The sequence below is a fragment of the Pan troglodytes genome, chromosome 4, assembly GCF_028858775.2.
Source record: "Pan troglodytes isolate AG18354 chromosome 4, NHGRI_mPanTro3-v2.0_pri, whole genome shotgun sequence".
NCBI classification, from domain to species: domain Eukaryota; kingdom Metazoa; phylum Chordata; class Mammalia; order Primates; family Hominidae; genus Pan; species Pan troglodytes.
The window spans coordinates 116,271,739-116,291,584 of record NC_072402.2 but is presented as its reverse complement, the minus strand read 5'-3'; the positions used below and the strand labels follow the sequence as shown (position 1 = coordinate 116,291,584).

Here is a 19,846-nt window from a genome sequence, read left to right as displayed (position 1 = left end):
ACGACTTCGGCAGGGTTCAGACGTTGATGACTGGAATGATCTCCTTGAAACAAATGACTACAGACCATTTTGTTTTCCTTTACGCCTCATTCTTCTCTAATGAAATGCCCAATTACAAGCATAGCTTATGTGCTTAAAAGAAAAAGCTTAGAAAGGATTCTTGGATGGAGCAGTGCCCGCAGTAATCCTTCACCACAGGAGAAAATCATAGTATCTTTGTAAAGAAACAATATCATGTTGTGACTTCCAGTGGCCTGCATGGCAGTTTTAGAGGAGACCCAAAATGAATGTAACCTTTTTAAGATAGAAAGGTTGTGTGTGTATTTCTGTGTGTGCCTCTGTGTGTGTGTGTGTGTGTGTGTGTGTTTGTGAGTGACAGAAAGACAGAGAGAAACATGATTTATTTGTGATATATCAAATGGCAGATACTGGTTGGAAATAGAAAAGAAAAAAGAGTTCCCAGTAGAGTGATACATTTAGGACAACTTGTGAATTTGTCTCTGGGATTAAGCGGAGTATGGAACTATGCAGCTGTGTGTTGTTCCTAGCAAAATGAGGTTCCCTCTGTTTCTCTGGCAGGCAAGTTCCTATCGAAAGCTTATTGGGAGTGGGAACTCAGACAGCTTGCAGAGCCCTGCTGACCATTATCTTCACGTTCAGGTCTGCGTTGTGGGAGCTACTCTCTATTTTCTTGCTTAGTGAACACTCTTGACAAAAGAAAATGTTGACAGCTTTGCCTTTCTTGAGAATCACTAAGGAAACATTTCATCTTGTCAGTCTCCTTTCATGTGCTGTGCAGGAGAAGAGAAAGGGAATATTGCTTTGGATCATAACCTTGACTTTCAACATGCATTTAACAATTAATATTTTCTTGAGCACCTACTATGTGCTAGAGTATTTGCTAGTCATTACCAGTCAGACAAAGATGAATGGAGCTAAGTCCCTATTCTTAGAGAGCTTAGCACATTCTCATTTTAAAATCAGTTGCCTCATTAGAAGGGCTATAAAAGGGATACAGATAAAGTAATAAGGGAATTTGTATCATTTGGACTTCCTCACATGACTCACTCCATGGCTTCTGGAACTAGGCAGATCTGAGTTTGAACATTATTACCCATGACATTGGCTGGCACAGTGTATTTTAAGCTATGTCTCCATTTCTGTCAGTTTTTAAATGAGGATAGTGACACCTACCTTGCAGGGCTGTTGGGATGAGTAAATGAGATACTGTGTGTACAGTGTAAAGCAGTGCTTGGCACAGGTGAGTCCACCCGGAATGGCAGCTTCCTTCCTACCTCCTTTATGCCACGCTGCATCCCCTGTCAGTCATACAGATGCCTCTCACAAACCTGCCTGCACCTTACAAGTGAACCACAAGCATTAAGATGGCTTCTTGAGGCTGGGTGTGGTGGCTCCCTCCTGTAATCCTAGCACTTTGGGAGACCAAGGTGGGTGGATCACTCGAGCCTAGGAGTTCAAGAATAGCCTGGGCAATATGGCAAAATCTCAGCTCAACCAAAAAAAAAAAAAAAAAAAAAAAAATGAGCCAGGCGTATTGGTGTGTACCTGTAGTCCCAGGTACTCGAGGCTGAGGCAGCAGGATTGCTTGAGCCTGGGAGGCGGAGGTTGCAGTGAGCCGAGATGACAACACTGCTCTCCAGCCTGGGTAAAAAAATAAAAAATAAAAATAAAAATAAAAATAAAAATAAATGGCTTCTTCAACTGTGTTGTAGCTCTGGCATGTAGAGAAATCTAACACATGGTAGTGACCATATAATAGTGAGGATGTTTTTTAAAACTAATTTTCCAAAATTTACATGCAAATGATTCTTGGCTTCTTTAAAGAATGATAATACATGAGAGGCGTTAGTCAGAGGCTGCCCACCAATATTCCGGCCTTTCTCCTGCCAAAAACCTGGCACGGTTCTACTCCTCCAACACTTTGGAAGTTGGATATGCCATGTGACTTTATTTAACTAATGGAATGTGAGCAGAAGTGACTTGTGTCACTCCCAGGAGAAAGCTTTAAAAGATCCACTTACACTGCCACCACCATCATGGAAGCAAACGTTGAGATGGGGCTTGTGTCAGCCTAGACCTGTGCGATATCACAAGGAGTAGAGTCCTTGTGATAATCCATGTGAAAAATACAGCAGGGGTGAGAAATGGATTTTTTTTTTTTTGCATTGTACCACTGAGATTTTGCAGTCTTTTGTTCATGGTCTGCCTAGATTAACATAGGAGATTATATACCTATTTCAACAATTCTGTTTTTGCTTAAAACATTGAAGTGATTCTTCTGGTGGTATTGCTGTCAGGGGCAGCATTTGACAACCACACTCTCAGTGTAAAGCCATACTTGCTTTCTGCCCTATAGTAGTATTGCCAGGCTTGACCCTCTGTTTTATTCATTAGATTTGACTCTGCATCTGGTGAAAAGAATAGATTGGACATCATTGAGCCTATTGGGATGAATACACCCTTCAGAAACAGTGGCAGGCAGAGGCTGGGCAGCGGGGGATATGAAGGCAGTTTACCCAGGGTGCAGGCAATAAGAAGATATATTGTCTATAGAAATGTTTAAAGAAATAGAACTGATTAAGATACAGTATCTTTTGTATTACCATCACAAGTCTATAATTCTAAACAATTTTAGGGAGAAAATACTCCTCCCTTCCCCACTCCTGTTTTCCCCCCTCCTTGCGCAACTACTCAGAAAGCATTTGCAATGAGATTTCAAAACTTGAAAAACAGAACTGTGAATTAGAATGTGTTGTGTTATTATGGCAAGTGTTTTGAAATGGATAGCTTTCACGTGGAATATTTATTTAAAAGAAAAAAGAAAAATTATTCTATTTTAGGGTTGTTCTTGGCACATTAATTTGGACATTGGCTTAGGAATATGTAGCTAGTCATATGAACGTTTATGTAAATCTTTCTGTCTAAATTGTTATATCCATGAGGGCGGGGCTGGGCCTCGTTCATCCTTAGGTGTTCATGGGGTCTGGCCAGTACTGTAGTCCGGTACACATAATTGCCCCCCATATATATATAGACTCAAACTAGGCTAGCAGTGAAATGATATTTTTCTTTTGCTTTTTTTTCAGTTATGTGTATGAGAAGCAGGGCGATATCTCCGGCCCACTTCTTTGACAGGTTCTCTTGTTGTTGATGCTGAGAAACTCCAGGAGCCTGCTATTTGGAGAGAGAAATGTGTTCCAGCTGCTGGTGCTAACAAAGATCTGAGGTTATACACACAGGACCTATCACCCACACCCACCCGATTGGGAGGGGTTGCCTCTCCCTGTGTCCACACATATGCCTTGAGTTGCTCTTCAGTGAATATCACTTTTCCTTTCATGTTTTTTCTACATGCTATTATCTGTATGAAATGAAGACCAAGAAAGGATGGGAAGAAGGGGAAGAAAAATTTTGATTTATCTCAGAAACTGTACTCCGAAGTGAGAGTCCTGGTTGCAGGTAGGATTTTGTTGGTGATCATTAGAGGGATGGGGGCTGAAAGAACAATTTGAATGTTGCCTATTACTCCAGGCTGGGCTGGGAGTGGGAAATATGAAGGCAATTTGCCCAGGGTGCAATAGTTGATAATAACGAGAAGTTCTTGGAGACCAGATCATAGTGAACTCGGCCTTAGGGAAATAATTATCGTCTTGAACTCTGATTGTTTTATGGGTAAGTTATGGTATTGAGAGGTGTGTGAGGGGATGCTTAGGCCAGAAGGAGTCTTTTTACCATTTTGAATGTCCACCTTAATGTTTCCTGGGTGAAGTTCCAAGATTTGAAGGGAGCATGCACAGCCTCTGGCCTGTATGGAGTCCATCCCATCTTCCAAGGGTACTTGTAGATGGAGATTAGTCTTGGGTAGGCCATCTTGTGAATTGGAGCCAGTGTTCAGTGCTGGACAGATGTCAACTGGAACTTTCAGATATAGCCCAAGTTCTGGGACTATGAGAAGCCAAACAACCCAGGAATTTTCCTTTGTACTATTTTCCAGAAAAGGGTAGAGTCATTTTTGAGCTCCTGGGGTAAGATGGTAGAACGCAGAGAAACTAGAAAGTATCTACATTTCTCTATTGCAAGCTCTGTACATCTAGATTTGACAGTAAGAATTTGGTTGACTGATATGTAAGTGCTTTTGCACTTACAGACGTGACATGAGATTCAAATGAAAGGGACACAAATGTTTGGTTTTGCTTTTACTCCTTGAGAAGAAATCCTGGACTTTACAAGTACCCTTTCTAGAAAGAACAACTGAGTGAGAAACCCTAAACTGATACTGAATAAAGCAAGTATGTCTCACAGAATATCTGATTTAAAAAAAAATTCCTGCTTTAGGAAATGTGTGTGTGTGTGTATATGTATATATATATATATACACACACACACATATACATATATATACATATATGTATACACACACAATCATACATATATAGATTATCGTCTATATATGTATCTATATATATTTCTTGGTTGTCTTATATTAAGCTTTGATAGATAAGTGGACTTAGGGACCATAATTACCACCATTTTCCTTATAGAAAGTCTTTGAGTAACTTAGACTATGATCTCTTTTGTTTTTGTCCATTTGCCATTTGTTATTCAGACAATACAACCCCAAGCATGACCTTGGGCACGTTACTTAACAGTTTTAAGCCTGTCATCTATAAAATGTCAGGGTTGGACCCAGTGACTTCTGAGGTCCCCACTTGCACCAGAAGTCTCTGATTTGGTTGCATGGGGAGACAGCTGTCACAGTTGAAGCCATGTGTGCCTCTCCCACATCATTCCCTTTCTAGAGCTTGCATTTTCCTTAGTGCCTGAGAAATACCATTTTATAGATGCATGCCTTAGAATGGTATTTTCTCTTTTCATTGTAAAGGAAGGTTTTAGACTTGGCAACAAACGTTCTGGATAGAATGGACAATTAAAAACATGATTGAAACATGATTTTTAGGTATCCACATTATTTCACAAGCTCATTCCTTTCATCTCTACTTTGTCAAGGATTTAGGCAGCTTGTTTCTTTGACTTTCATCACATATCTTTTTTTCTTCCTGTTCAAAATAAGCTCTGTTTCCTTTTTCCTGGCTAGATGAAAGCCTGTGGACTCTGTGCTTCCTGATATCAACCCAACGGTGGTGGTAGAGGGGTTCACATCACTCCAGATAGTCAGTTTCAAAGAATAATAGTTTGGAGACTGTGGGATGAAAAACCAGCTTGAGTTTTCCTCTTCAGATCTCTCCAATACACACTGTCTGTGTATTATTTCAGAACACCCATTCAAAAGTAGACTGTTTCCTTCCCTGACTTGGCACCAAATCAAGAAGTGGCATATAATGTATTGTTGTGTTTATTATGCATCATTTTGCTGCTGACACTGTGGCCATCAAATATTGGAAAATTTACAACCACAGAGGTCCAGCCATCATGCCTGAAGCGAAGGACAAAGTACTCTGTTATTCATCTTCAGCTCTGGCCCTTTATGATCGGACAGTGAGCTATATACTTATCAAAGTCAAAGTAACCTTCACTTTAGAAAACATAGTTGTCCTTAATTGCCAGAATAGGAATGCATAAACAGCCTCTCTCGATAATGGAATGGAGGCTGAATTGATGTCAGTTTTAAGTATTTTGTAATTTTCCAATTGTGGTGCGCTCAATTAAGTTTTAATTCACAAATTATGCATGTATTATACTGGCAAAGAGAAAAAATATTTGTAGTTTTAAACTATACAATCTGAATATGTTATACACATTTGTGCTGTGTTTTTGTTTTTTTTTTTCCTCTGAGTCAAAGCTATGGCTGGTAGTCCTATTTCTATGCCCTGGTATATAGCAGTTTAGAGCTTGGATGCTGAAACTGGAAAGATGTAAGTTTGAATCCTTGGCTATCCCTGGAACACAGGCAAATGCCTTAGTTTATTCCTCTGTAAAATAGTAATAATCATAATAGTACCTACCTTCTAGACAGGAGTATTAAGAATTAAGTGAGATTGTGTATGTTGAAAGATGCTTAGCTCAGTGCCTGGTACATTATGAAAACTCAAGGAATATTTGCCATGATTGTTATTACTCCTTTCTTTCTATTATTGTTAAAAACAGCAGTCCATAAAAAACATGTATTTCCAAGACCTTCATATCAAAGAGGCAGGAATGAAATGTTACTAGCATTTTATAAATATATACGTATGTTATGGTACTAGGTGGCTTTTGGGAGACATGTAGTTATAAGAGTGAGACAGAGATGACTCAGAAACCAGAAGGCAGCATTGAAAATAGTTCTTACTTGAAAAGGCATTTGTTTAATATGCTTACTCAAGATATATCTTACACAAGATATAAGATATATCTTAGAATTAGTTAAATCTATATAGTGGCTATATGAGCATTTAAAGTTACAGATGTTTATTTGGAAATAAGCAAGTTTTAATATGTGAATAGTAACCCCATGTCTACAAGTTGCAGTGTGGCCAAATGTAAATGGCAGAACAAATTTAGGAAATGAGCTCTAGCTCTATTTTGGGAAAGACAAGGGGAATCTCTGGAATTTGGTCTTTGTTCCTAGGCTAAGACCTGGAGGTGATTTTAATTGACAAGTATCTTCTGAGCAGTAAAATCAGGATGACAGCATTTGCTTTCCTGGGTGGTAAAAAATCCTCTCTAAAAATGGTGGGTGAGTTGCTGGTGAATGAAGAAATGGGCTTGAGAAATGCTGGGAAATAAAATGACTGGCAACTTCAGTTTCAGAGCAATAGGCCTGTGAGTTTTCTTTATTGTTATTTTTGCTGTTCTTTCTGGTGTCATTGTAAAATTAAGTATAGACAAATGAACTGTTAATGGTCTAGAATTTCAGACCAATAGTCTGCCCAGAAACCACAAGACAAGCAATAGGGGACTCTATTTGATATGAAAATTACAGTAGGATTATTTTTATCTCTTCCTTTCCCCTGTTTCTTCTTTACCTCTTTAATAACGACAGGTAAAACTGATACCAAAAAACAAAAGTCTTACCCAAATCCATTGTAAAGTTCCCATTCAGGTGTGTATTACATAAAAATTGCTTAGCTTTCACAAGAACCACCATTCTGAGAAGAAGAACCATGATGCATATTAATAGGTGAAGAGAGCTTCCTTGGGAAGGACCATAAACCTTGGAGGCCATAAACTCTGGAATTGGATTCCAGAATGAAAGAGCTATGAAAGCCCAGAGGGCAGGGTAAGTATGTGTTGGGACAAGTAAATAAAATGTTTTGTCCTGAATTGCAAAGTACAGTCAATTAATTGTCTACTGGGCTCTGCCACCTCCACCCCTGTTTCCTTCTTGTAGCCTACTTGTTGCTTTCTGAGTGTGACCCTGTAATTAATGAAGACTATAAAATTTAATGAAATGGGGTAAAATTTTGGCTGGATAATTTTTCTTTAGTTTCATTATAAATTTTAAAGGGATGTCCTTGGCCAGTGTTTTGAACTGAACAAGAAACTGTCATCAAATTAATGTGTTCACCTTCAGAGGTGCGGCTCTCTCCAGAAGGTCATGCCTTGTGGACATAGCTGTCTTGTGGGGCTGTAGGTGAAGCCCCACTCTGGCTTTTTCTACGTATACCCAAGAAGCCTAGAAGCAGTCGAAAATCAGCAATATGAAAGTCAGCTTTCCAAATGGCCTCCTTCTTTCCTGACATTGCAATCTTAAAATGCCTTTGTCTTTCACAATCTTCATAAGGTCACAAAGGAGTGTTTGTTACCAGATTTATAGCTCTGATATGTTCACATACACACTGGGTCCCCACTAGAGGTTCTGCCAAGCTTTGGGGGCCCCACATAGGCCTCCCACAGTTCAGTCGCCGCACACATGTTTTCTGAGAGAACTCGGAGCTGCTGTCTATGTGCTCATTTTCAGTCTATAAATCCTCCGCACTCCTGTGACTGTTTGCTAGGCCTCCAGCCAGTACTATATTGTATGTGTGAATGCCACATTTCCCGAGAGAGCTGAGCAATCCTGCCTGGTTGGTGTGGACAAACCCCCAGGTGCTGAATGGGGATGGGCTTTAGCTTGTACAATGCTTTCCTTTGACCAGTGTTCCAGGGAAGAGCCCAGGCTCTTTGTGTACAGATGCATTGAACTGCCCCAACAGTGGGTATATGAACGTTCTGCTTTACCTGCAGAAGAGGGTGATGTGTTTAATTTGCTTAGGGTTTAATTAAGCTGCAGACACTTAAAAAAATTCGTTAGAATGACTGGGCTTCCCACGGTTGGCAGTAACACCGTGAAGTCATTTTCTCTAGAAAGTCAAGGCGTTGCTTTAATAAAGAGTTGACAGTTTTGGATGAGTCCTTGGAGACAGAAGAGAGAAAGGCCACATATTGGTTTTAATCACATGACTCATTTTTCCACTGAGATTTTAACAATTAGTAAACTCTTCACATTTAATATTCTGAAAGCAGAACAAGCCAATAGGGAACTTGGGGTTGAAGGGGAAGAAATAGACCATGCCAATTTGTCCCATCAACAATGTAGGACAGGAAAGTTAGTGAAGTAGAGGTGAGGGGTGCTAATCAAGGGGAAAATGAGGCATCCCTGCTTTGAATTCCTCACTTAGACATAGAGATGGTACCTGTACAAGCTCAGGAGGGCAAAAGGAGGGCGGAAGGGAAAAGGGTCTCCAGGATAGATCCTGGACCTATAAATAGAGCTTATTACTCTTGAGTAAAACAATAGAGCTCCCCTCCTACTTCATTCAACAAGTCCTTATAGATTTCTTGCTCTATGACAGAGATTGTGTCCTGGAGATCCTGGCTGGTCATTTTCAGTCACGTCTGCATCTTTATTAAATGTTTCCATTGGTCCACATGTGCTAGGTGCTCCAAGAGAGTTAACTGGAGCCAGCAGTGGCCTCCTTGAATTTTGCAGAAAAGACGAGATGGATATACTTCTATTTCAGTGTTCAGTGTTTAGAAATGAGCAGTCTTGCATTGTTATGCAAATTCCAAGGTAATAGAATGTTTATAAATTACAATAGCTGCAATTACAGGAAAATTTGTTGGCACTTAGTTATGTTATTGTGTTCACTGAAGATTATAGCTTGTTACTTTCTGTTCTAATATACTTTACCCACTTAAGTCTTGAAATAGAAATGAAATGCTGGTGTATCATTTTGCAAGAAAGATATATATGTTTCTTATATTGCATTAGACAGGTTAATCTGTTTTTGCATTTTATAACAGGGAACTTTATTAGCATGATGAAATTAATGCATGCAGGGCAATATCTTCCGAACTAGTTGTTACCAGTAGATAAAGTCTGATGTGGTAATTGCTAACTGAATGTTGGATCAGGGTTATTACTGAAGTAAAATCATTCACTGTGGGATGATCAGAGCTACAATATTGTGAATGACAAAAGAGCCATAGCCACTCTCTGGTTTTAATTAGCTAAAGAGGTGTCCTGGGTGGTTTCGAAAGGCTTGTCTTATCAATATTGTTACTTAGAAATGATTTACAATATTCTTACAGGGTCTGCTAATGTTTCTATCATTAAAGTCTATCATTTCCATTATGAACTCTGTTGTTGAAGGCTTTGCAGGCATGGCTTAAATATTTATTTCAATACCATATGTGTGTTTGTGTGTGTGTGTGTGTGTTGTGTTTGTGTCTGTGTGTCTGTTTACAACATTTTCTAAGGTCCTGAAATTCCAGGAGTGGCTGTTTATGGATGTACCATTATTGATCTTATTTATTCATATGACAGTGCCCAGCTTCAGTCCCATGAAGAGATATAAGCCTAATTTTTTCAGAGGAAATGACTTCTCTGCTTTATCCATTGATTTTTAAAAAAATGTTTGAAAGTGAGTTTTGATTACCTGAAAATCTGCATGAGCAGATCTGATGTAATATACCTTCTGCCATTTAATTATTTGGTTTGTTCTAACAGTAATGCTTCAAATGTTAATAAAATTTCCAGAAATGTTTATTATCTGAGGTGGTCCTAAGTGAAATGTTCATATTTTCAATTCCTGAATAAATACAAACGGAAACATTTTTGAAGGAAAAAAACGTTCTTTAAGAGGTTACTGCTTACATTACAATGACTACATGCCTGAGAAACGTGTTTGCCAAGTAATATAATCATGTTTCCTGGTCCCTGCATTTACACCATTACATCGTTTCCCAGGTGCAACTGAAGGACTATGGCTATGGTAGCTGCCCAGGAAGACTGGCCATCCGATTCATGCTTGTGCAGTCCTTGGACTTTTAGATCTACCAGGTACCCACACCTCACAAAGGTCTTTTTCTAGGGAAGTGATAAACTTTCACAGAAGTTTTGTTTTGAATCTGAAGGGACCATATGAATTACCTATTCTTATTTATGGCACACAAATGAGAAAAATGAGACCAAAAGAGGTTTAGTGTTTGTCTAGAGACAAGTATCTAGTTATTCAAAAGACCATGAATCAGAATGCAGCCTTGCCTCGCAGTATTTCTTTGTGATAACTGCTTGCCTTGCCTTGTTATTGCATAGATAGGAAGGTTTCTAGTGGTTTTCAGAGCTCTGAAGGCCATTAGAGATTCTTTTGCTCTGTTGCTAGCTTTCCTTGATACTGACATAGTGTTACCATAAAATCTCCTGTTTTTCTTCCTGGTTCTCAGGTAGAATCCTCTCCCAGAAAAGGAATCTTATTGGCAGTATATTGAATTTTAATGTGTATATTTTCATATAAATTTTTTTTCACATTTGGAGAAGCAATAGAACATGACTCATTTATTTTTCTTAAAATAGATACTGTGTTAAAATGATTCTATGAAAAAATCTGAAAGAATACATATGAGGGAATATATACCATATTTAGAACTACAGCGGTGAGCTAATTTCCAGTTAACAGAAGATATGAAACCAAATTTTCATTTTGAAACAAGTTAACTCTAATTACTAAATTCAAAATTTATTTTCATAAAAGATTTAAAACATCTGAGTAAGAAATACTTTTATTCTTTTTAAATATATTTATGCTTCCAAATGTCAGCTATTGCAAAATATGCCTTCCCATTAAATCTCTTATTTACAGTTACTAGAAGTCACACATGTTTCAGACCAGTCACAAGAAAGTTTTTGAAGAAGCGTCACTCAAAGGTTTTTTATCAGTTGTAATAGGGACAGATATAGCATGTGCATGAGTGTAATGCTAGCTTCTGTAAAAACACTTAATGTGCATAGTGGTCCAAAGATTATAGAAATGTATTCCTCATTCAATAAAGTCCAAAATAGATATCCTTGGCTAATGACTAGCCTTCTTCCAAGTAGTGAGTCAGAAAACCTAGTCTTTTTCCATCTTGCAGTTCTGTCATCTTCAATATGTGGCTTCCCATGTCTGTGTGCACACTCTGTGGAAAGAGTGGTTGGAGAAGTCACATTGACTCCTCAACCACATTGGGCCCATTGCCTCACACACATCCCATTGGCAAGAATGTGTCACAGGGTCCCACAGGGACTCAGGAATGTCAGTTTTGGCTGGGCAGCTGCTACTCATTAACAACTCTGTATTTTGGAAGGGGGAGAAACAATTTGGCAGAGTCAGTTTCCTCTGCCGTAATAACTCACCCACAATCGACACTCAAGACACATGATAGTTAAAGACTAGTATTAGAAATGAAGGTTTGGATAACTTCGTTCCGAAAGTGCAGACATCCGTATTCATTCATATGACAGGTTTTGGCAATGGCTAAGAGTGGATTGACTCAGATGGACAGCCTAGGCAGTCTAATTGTGTAGTGTCCATTCAAACTGATCATTTTTAAATATTTGTTTAATAACTACTTAGCATGGGTGATGAAAATTATTTACTTTTAAAAATGTACACTTATTTATGTTCAAAATATGAGCCTTACTATATATAATATCCACAGTAGATAGCCTGATGGAAGACTTATATATGATACATATAAATTTGATGGCATATATTGAAGTATATATATTATATACATACTTACTTTTATATATATCTATAATAAAGTAAATTAAATAATTAATTAACTCAGTCCAAGGTCAAAATTCCACACCTCCATTATTCAGTTATGGAATTTGAGCAGGTTGTGACTGCCAGTTTACTTGACTCTCAGTGGGATGAACTGTCAGCCTTCAGGGATGGTGGCTTTCTGCAGGAAGGTACAATTTACATCACAGAAACCTCAGACATAATGGGCCCAAAGGAGCTGAGAAAAGATTTTCTTGCCACTTAAAGGCACTATCAATTTGAGTGCAAGCATTTTCGTTCCAATTTAGTAGTTACTATAAAAAGGATGTTGGAAATCCAAAAATAACTTGTACCATAGTTCCATTTCATCCCAATGACATGTTAACATCAAGATTGCCCACCAGTTATTCCAGTTTGGAACTTCGTCACTCTTTGCCAAATTATTCCATAGGTTTGCAACTTGACAGGATTCACTAATGGCTTCTGGAGAGGTATATTACTTCTAGTACTTACAGAACTAATCAATGCCTGAAAGAACTATGAATCTGTCTCTACATAGCAAAGTGATGCCTGGAAGATGTTTTGATGTCACAGTTCTCTTGAGGTCATAGGGTGCCTAAAGTTGTATTATGCTGGCTGTTTACATTCCCTAAAGCAATGCTCCTTAACTGTGGTGGTACATTGGAGGACCTTGTATAAAGAACTGATGCCCACCCCTCTTCCTGCCCCAGTGGCTCTGATTATCCTGAGATGAGACCTGGACATTGATAGTTTTGTTTGTTTGTTTGTTTTTTAGTTATCTTCTTTTAAAAAATTCCGCAGGAAATTCAGCAGAGATTGAACATCCCTGACCCACAGTGATGGCTTCTTGTACTATTGTTTAATGGAAGGAGATCCTTTTAGCAGAAATCACTCATGATTTAGCAGTCTAGGAGCCATCATGAGAAAAGAGTTGGAGTGGATGGTTTTGATGCAGATGGTCTCAATACGATGGCTAAGAGTATCTCTCAGATGTTCTGCTCTCACCCCTGGGGACTAACTCTAACATCATAGTTTATGTTCAGCCTGACACCAGGGAACATATGAAAAGCAAATACACTCCAGCACTCCAGCAATGTATATATTACCCAAAAATATGAGATATTAGTTATTTCTCTTTAACCAATATGATTTAACTAATATTGAGTGGCCTCTGCTTATGTTATAAGTGAATGCTTCATCATTTAATCATTCATTGTTTCAAAATATTTATTTATCCTTTTGTGTATCAGGCACCAGAACAGTCCTATAAGCCAACACATCAGTGTCTTTATAACCAAAATTTACTGTGGAAACAGGCAAATCATTTTTGTAGAGTTATTGTTTGTACCTCAACATCTTTGAGACAAATGCTTTAAAGCATATTTTTGGATGGATTTTTTAACAAAGGAAGTCTGCCAGTTTTAACTTTTTGGGACGAAATGTATTTATGAATACTGGCTGTAGTTATTCTAGAGTTTCTTTTATAATTACAAAATTCTGCAGTGGTTCTTAACCCTTTGTACTTATGACACACAACTTCCAAATCAGAAATTTCTGGCTCTATACATGAAGGCAATAAAAGATGAACAATGGATAAAAAATCAGTACAGAATTATTTATAATAGAGAAAATTAATGAAGCAAACATACCCTCAGAAGGGGGTTACTTAAAAGGTATGGTACATCCATATGACAGAATACTACAGAATGGATTAAAGCTTTTTAAAAGGAAATGGAAAAATGCTCATAATATATCACTTCAGAAAAAGCTGAATGTAAAACAATAGCAGTAGTATGATGCTTTTTAAAATGCATATATATTCACATTGACTGTTTTTCTCCATCCCTGGGCACTTCAGGGTGGTAGCACAGTAAAGGAAAGCAATAGATTGCCTCAGTTGTCCTGAATGCTTACCCAGGCACAGGGAGTCTGAGTATCTGCTTTTCTCAGACCTGAGTTTCCAATTTCTGGTGATTTCTTCCAAATATAATGCTGGAATATCTTGGGCAAAACAATATGGATGTGTAACTAAAAGATGTACCAGCTGGCAATGACTCAAACCAAAGTGATGATAGGTCACCAGCTATTTTACTTAGAAGTCATTTCCACTTACCACATCATTCCAGGTGGCACCAACCCCAGTGAAATCCCACAATAACTTTTTCCCAGGGGAAACTCACTAGACCATATATACTCCCATTCCTTATTAGTGTTTTTCTCATTTGTGGTTGGTTTTTCTCTTATTTAACATAAGGTGGTGGTTCTCAGAATAGAGCTCCCTGGACCTGTAGCATCAGCATCACTTGTGAATTTTAACATTTAAAAATTTTTACTAGTTAGTAATGAGGTCTTTCTTTCCTTTTGAATTCTCCTAATACTGTTTTCACTCAAAAATGTACAGGATTATGATAGCTAGAATGTACATAGCTCTTAATTTATGTTGGACACTTCTCTAAGTGCCTTCCAAATTTTAACTTATTTAATCTTCATAATCACCATATGAAATAGGAACTACTATTTCCCTATTTTACAGAAAAGGAAAATTGAACACCAGGAAGATGAGTAACTCATCCAAGGTCATACAACTATAAACATGCTCATAGGAGAAATACTGGAAGCAAATATAAAATATTAGCAGTGATTATATCTGGTTATTTCCAGGTATAGGACCACAGATGGCTTTACATTTTTTTATGTGCTTTTCTATATTTTCCAAAAACAGATACATATTACAGTTGTTGTCAGAAAAACATCCAAAATGTTATTGAAAAGAACTATGACAGACATTTCAGAGAAGACCAGGAGTAAGGGCATACCAGAACAGAAGAATAAAGAGCTATAATTGAAAAAACTTCTTCCTCATGACTGGATTCTGGAAACTACTGAGCAACTGAGGAAATGAAGAGCCCCAGGCGTGGGTGCAGGGAGCATCCAAACTGGAAATCCAGGGAGGGCATGACATTGAGCAATCTGATCTTTCTAATGTCTTAACAGGTTTTGCAACTTATTATCTTTGTAGGTAGCTGTGGATAAGGGCATTTTATCACAGTATTTCCGGGAGACATTTGATAGAACAGAACCCAGCTCTCTGTATCCAGGGTATAAAAAGCTTCGCCATAAAATAATGCCCTGACTCATCTTTAATTAGGTGTGCAGTGTGGGAAAGAAATTAGTGTCTTCCTGTGTATGGGAGGTATGGAGAAACAGCTATAAGTTTTCAAAATAGTCCATTATTAACAATCTGCACTGAATCGATTGGTACCCACAGCTCAGTCAGTGCTTAAACAAGCTGGACGATAGCTGAAGTAATTATGTGGGGTAAATTATTGCCATTGTAAAATGTAATCAATGTTTTATTTCAACAAAAAGAGATCTTTTTCTTGATTTCTCTTTTCACCCCACCTTTCCTCAGCTTTATCTCCTTGCCAGAGGTCTGGAAGAAAGATTTTTTTGTTTTCTCTCCCATATTGGCAAGAGTGCTTCAGCCCCATCTGAACATAGCAAGACAGGACACATCTTGTAAAGGTTTTCCATTTTAATATTCCTTAATGACCAATAATGAATTCTTTATAGTGAATCTGCTGTTCTCATGAAAACAATTTAGATGGTTAAAAAAATCAGTCATTAATGAGCAGTAAATGACAGCTCCCCAACAACACAGCTGTATTTTTGTAAAAGTGATTAAACATTGTCTGCATTCATAATTGCATGCTTAATAAGAATGTTGAGCACTGAGTCAAGCATTGTTGCTAATGATGACAGATTACGATGCTACAAATGCTTTGGAGTTATGGGGCTAAATTTTCAAAGGCAGTCCCTGGAACAGAATGCACACAGACCCACTAAGTATTCAATTTGCATGGGCCATTACCAGGTTTGTGCATGGCATTTGGGAGCTTTGCAGTTGAGACTCTTTTGAAAATCTGGCCCATTATGACAGAAAGCATCTGTAATTAACAGTAACTGATCTCCCTCTGCCCAGCCTTGGTAAAAGGTATAAAATGCTCTGTGTGTGGTTTCTTGGAGCCCAACACCCCTTTGATGAAAAGCCCTGAAGCCTGAAAGGAAGGCAAAAGGAGTCCGTAGGGGCTTAATTCAGCCTTACAGGCAGGTGTGTAAATCTTATCAGCAGGTAAGAGAAAGCAGGCAAGTCATACAGAAGAGGACTTGGTGAAGTCTCACCTCTGAGCTCCTTTCACATATTACTTGCCCCTCTCATTTTGGCTATAAATTTGCTTGCTAAACCTTGGAATTCCTGGATTATTATTCATAGGATTCATAGGACTAACTGAAATCTGAGATTGTCCCATGGCCCAGTGTGGATTGTTAACTGTGTTGAGGTATGATTTTCAATCTTTAGGAAGCTATGAGCAGTGTGAGTCACTCAGTGATTGAGCAAGCTCCATCTGCTGCTCAGTTTGTCTGTACTCTGATCAGGTATGAGGCAATTCCATCTATGAAGCTATGCATAGCTATAATTTCTGAGAAAATTGCATGCTTTTAGAAAATTTATGAATTTCCTCAAATTTTTTCTTGGAAATATCTTGTATCTGTCTGGGATGTTGAGGATCTGTTGTACTGTTTGATGACATTATATCTTGTGCTGTTATTTATTGCAGTTTATATAGATATCTTATTTTGGTGATACCTTAGCTTAGAGAACAGGGATCATTTGTATTATGCCTTTGACTTCTTCATAGCATCTCACTCACTGCTGTTTTTTCTGGATCAGCCATCCCTTGTCTGAGCGGAGGATTATAGAGTCTCATAGTCTGCAAATCAGACTGGCATATGGTTAAGAACATGGTTTTAAGATGCCTCGTTTGAAATAGCACTCTGTCACCCAGTAGTGACATTCTACATCTCTTAAGAGCCTTGCTTTTTCTCATCAGTAAAATAAGAATAAAATTCGTAGTTACATGTGAGAGTTTTTTTTGTGAGGATTCAGTGAGATAAGTATATGAAACTCTTAGCAGAGTGACTAGGACTTAGTATGTGCTTGATAAAAGTTCGTTGTTCTTGTCTTCGGTTGTTAAGGCCACAGCAGTTAAGTTCTGTAGCTGAAGCCAGAATCTCTTTAGCTGGGCTAAGTCATTCTCCACAGAACTAAGGGGCAATAAGGTGCTGCCTTTAGTCCACATGATCAATGACTGTAGCAGGCAAATGGTAACCTATATATTATGGGCTGAAATGTGTTCCTCTTACACCTAGGAAGTTACATGCATATCATATAGAGGAGAAAGAGAGAACACCAGCTCAGTCAGACAGGTCAACCCAGAGGCATGACATGTGTCACAGTCAGAGGGTCCTACAACCCTGGTCCTACCATCAGAAATCACATACAGAGCTGCTACTGTAGGGCCACATTCAGGACTGGGTTTGACATGTTGATGGGGCAGAACATTTTGGAGCCTATGCTGGCAATAGAGAGTCAAGCATCTGACTTCTTCCAGGGACTTCTGCTCTCTTAGGGGGCCCTTTCTGTTTCCAGCTCAAGCTGCTTGTGCCTCAGTCTATAGGCAGTGGAATCTTTCTTAATTAAATAGCAGAGTCTGCATATAATTTAAACATTGTACAGGCTCTGGTACTGCCCTGCCCCCTCTTCCCCTTAGGTTGTTTGTCCTCTAAAGACTTAGGGCCCTCATCACAGTCCACAGTCAAACAATGTGTGCAGAATGAAGGTGAACGATGAAGGGAGAATGGACTCGTGTTTTTGGTTTAGTTCTTTTCTCTTCTACCCCAGTACCCTTTGGATCCTTTAACGTAAAAAGTATAAGAGAATTAAAACTAAAGGCAGAAATGCAGGTGTTATAAATTTTAAATAATCTCATGAACGTCCAAGACTTTTAAATCATTTAAAAAATGAAGTGGTAGTGGAGGGTGTGTGGCTTCTGGGATTTAATGAAGAATTTGAAATTATAATTTTCATACCTGTCTTTGATTTAATGCCAAATGTCTTCATCTGACAAATGAAAACTATCTGATTATTACCTACTTTCTCTTTCCAGATGAAGAGTAGTAGCTGCTAAATTATTGTCAAATATTTTGGAAATATGAAATGCTGTACAACAATAGTAATTTCCATGGTAATGGACAAGAACCAGGTCTTTATACCCCATTACCACAAGTGATTAACAAGAAGATTAGAAGATTAGGCAGGATAGTCTGTCTTTGGGGGCCATTGTGGAGACTGGCAAATGCCTAGGTTTGCAAATCTCCTTTTTCTCTGATTGATAATAGAGTAACCTCATGTGTTGTTATATGTGGATATTGCTGCACGAGACAGAACTCATGATTTGCTGCAACCCAATATTAACTCTGCTCTTTGAGTAGCCCAGGCAATGTCCCTCCCTAGCCCACTGCTCCCACCTCATTTATCCTGCTCCCTGCTACTTCTTGCCTTTTTTTCATATTGTCTCCCAAGCTAAGAATGGGCCCTTTGTTGTTCTTAGTTATGGCAAATTCCACACAGAGAACCCATCTCCAAACAGTTCAATCTTGTGCTACAACCTCTAATGTGGCAACAAAACCTATAAGACTAACCATGGACCTGGGGCCAATTTTTTAAAACTCTGAGGCTCAGCTTCCTGATCTTCAAAAAAAAAAAAAAATGAATGTGATATTTACTGCTCAGGATTAATATAAGATTAAATAAAATAATGTGAACAATTAAAGGTCAGTAAATTTTCTGAGTCTATGGACTCTCTTTGACTAATGGGACCTTTGATGACACCTTCTTTGTTTGAATTCACATTATATTTACAAGATTTCAATGTGTGACACATACCTCAATGCTTGAACAAGAATAGTTTCATGTTATCCTCTTACTGTGTTACATGTATAAAAAGCCCACATCCTGTGTTTCTCAAATTGCCTTCTGGAGAGCAGAGGAGACGTTTTAATTGAACATCTACTGGGAATCTAAGTAAGGCATAGAATCAGATTTTTAGACCTAGAAGGGAAAGCAGGGATGTGTTGAATTTTCCAGATGGCCACCACGATAACTCCTATCCTTCGTGCTTTCCTACGATGTCAGGAACCTGATCAGAAAGTGAAGTCAAATTCTTCTCCCTTGAATCTGACTGAACTTGTAAATGCTTTAACCAGTAGAGTGGAGGGGATGCTATATGATTTCCAAGGTTATAGAATGCAATGCTCTTTCTGTCCTGTCAAACAGAATCATCACATTTTGGAGTTCTCAGTCCCATGTACAAAGTCCAACTGTCTGAGGCCACCATGCTCTGAGGATGTCCAGGCCACCTGGAGAGGCTACCAGATATGTGTATGAAGAAGTCGTCTTGAAAGTGGATCTTCCAGCCCAAGTTATTCTAGCTACAGCTGTTTGAGTCTCCTCGTGCAAGCCCCAGACATCATGGAATGGAGAAGAGCTGAGCCACTGTGTCCTCTCCAAATTCTCAATCCACAAAACTCATGAAAATAATAAAATGATTGTGTCTTTGTGCTACTAAATTTAGGGAAATTTGTTATTCAGCAAAGATAATTAGAACAAGAGACCACAATTTGACTATCATGTTTCAGAAATGACACAGATCCAGAGAGGTTAAATAAATCATTTTATTCAAATGAAGACTTAGTGGTAGAGTTATTCTTAAGTACTGGCTTTAAGATCCATGCGCAATTCACTACTACATCATGTACCTTCTTAGCTCTTGACATCAGCCCTGAATATTTGCATAGTTAAGACTTGACTTTAGGCTTCTGTACTCAAGGGGCACACATTCTAAGAAGTATTATACTCATATAGTAAGCTATGAGGAAATTAATTACATTATAAGCCTAGCAGAGAGGATTCTGCTGCAGACTTTAGGTAGTGA

At 38.4% G+C, this 19,846-nt stretch overlaps 1 long non-coding RNA gene across 1 annotated transcript; it reads left to right on the top strand.

Moving 5' to 3' along the window:
* The first annotated feature begins 3,008 nt into the window (after window positions 1-3,008).
* LOC134810097 (uncharacterized) lies at window positions 3,009-19,599 on the top strand. Its single transcript, XR_010157315.1, has 3 exons — window positions 3,009-3,480; window positions 10,193-10,285; window positions 19,189-19,599. It is a non-coding gene; the product is annotated as an uncharacterized LOC134810097 (long non-coding RNA).
* The last annotated feature ends 247 nt before the right edge of the window (window positions 19,600-19,846 follow it).